The sequence below is a fragment of the Nematolebias whitei genome, chromosome 7 (assembly GCF_014905685.2).
Source record: "Nematolebias whitei isolate Nwh7 chromosome 7, NemWhi1, whole genome shotgun sequence".
Taxonomy (NCBI): domain Eukaryota; kingdom Metazoa; phylum Chordata; class Actinopteri; order Cyprinodontiformes; family Rivulidae; genus Nematolebias; species Nematolebias whitei.
Window position 1 is genome coordinate 47,146,355 of NC_056504.1, and position 1,299 is coordinate 47,147,653.

Here is a 1,299-nt window from a genome sequence, read left to right on the forward strand (position 1 = left end):
ATCTGGTAGATTTGAGGTCAGATAAGGGTCAGATCAGGTTCACTACACTGTTAAAAGACGAGCTGCTGCGTTCTGGACAAAACGAAGTAGAGATGATTTATCCAAACCAACATACAGAGTTCAAACGAGAGGTAATAAAAGCGTAAATCACCTTTTCAAGGTCTCTGAAAGACTTCACCTTGACAATAGGCCTGTCACGATAACAAATTTTACTGGGCGATTAATCGTCTCAGAAATTATTGCGATAAACGATAATATTGTTTGAAATTTGACAATATTAGTAATTATTGTCAAATTTAAGATGAAATGTTGGTTAATTTGTTTTGAGTGTAGTACCTTTTGTCGACCAACGGATGGCAGTATAAGACTGAACTGAAGGATGGATAGTGAGGGAGCGAGCAGTGTGTCTCTAAGAAAAATGGGAGGGAGGCCTCTTGACGTGACATGGGCTGTCTCTCTTCGGTTCTCAAAATGGTGGATGCTCGGTGTGGTTTGAGCTCTTTAGCATAACATTGTTCACACAAAGCTTTTAATTTAAAAAAATTCAGTAAACAAGTTCTCAGCTTCTTTTTGCAGAGAAAAACAACTTTTTACTCGAAGGCGCAAATTTCAACCGTGAATTTTGGAGCTTCGACAAGACGGAGGGTTTTTCTCGAGGTCAGCCTGTTAGCTTAGCTCGTAGCTTAGCTTCTCATCTTGGCTGCTTTTAACGATCCAAAAATGTGATTTTGGACGATTAAAATGGATTTTAAAGAGAAAAGAGAAAGGGAGGGGTCAGTAAAGAACACCGGAGTTGAGCCTTTCGTCATCCAGCGTCTTCAGTAGAAAGAGAGACACGAAGAAACGATAAAGTCGATAAAGGAAAATGAGGTGGATCATTTTAATTTATCATGCGATTAATTGATTAGTTTATCTCGACGGGCCTAGTTGACAACGAGTCTTTGACAAATTGGATTTTTCAACTGCATTTATCCATTTGTCTATTTTAAAAGCACTATCGAAAATAACTCCCAGATTCCTGACAGTGGAGTGGCTGCATGCAGCCAAGCCACCACTGGGTGTCAAGCACATTACTGCATATTATTACATATTACTGCATATTACTACATAACTACATATTACTACATTACTGCATATTACTACATATTACTGCATATTACTACATAACTACATATTACTACATATTACTGCATATTACTACATATTACTATATATAACTGCATATTACTACATATTACTGCATATTACTATATATTACTATAGATAACCGCATATTACTACGTATTATTATATATAACT

General features: G+C 36.6%; 1 protein-coding gene across 1 annotated transcript in view; it reads left to right on the forward strand.

The window, feature by feature from the left end:
* si:dkey-43k4.5 (potassium voltage-gated channel subfamily S member 2) overlaps window positions 1-1,299 on the forward strand; it is a 23,301-nt gene that overhangs the window by 21,103 nt on the left and 899 nt on the right. The gene's annotated exons all lie outside the window — the stretch shown is intronic.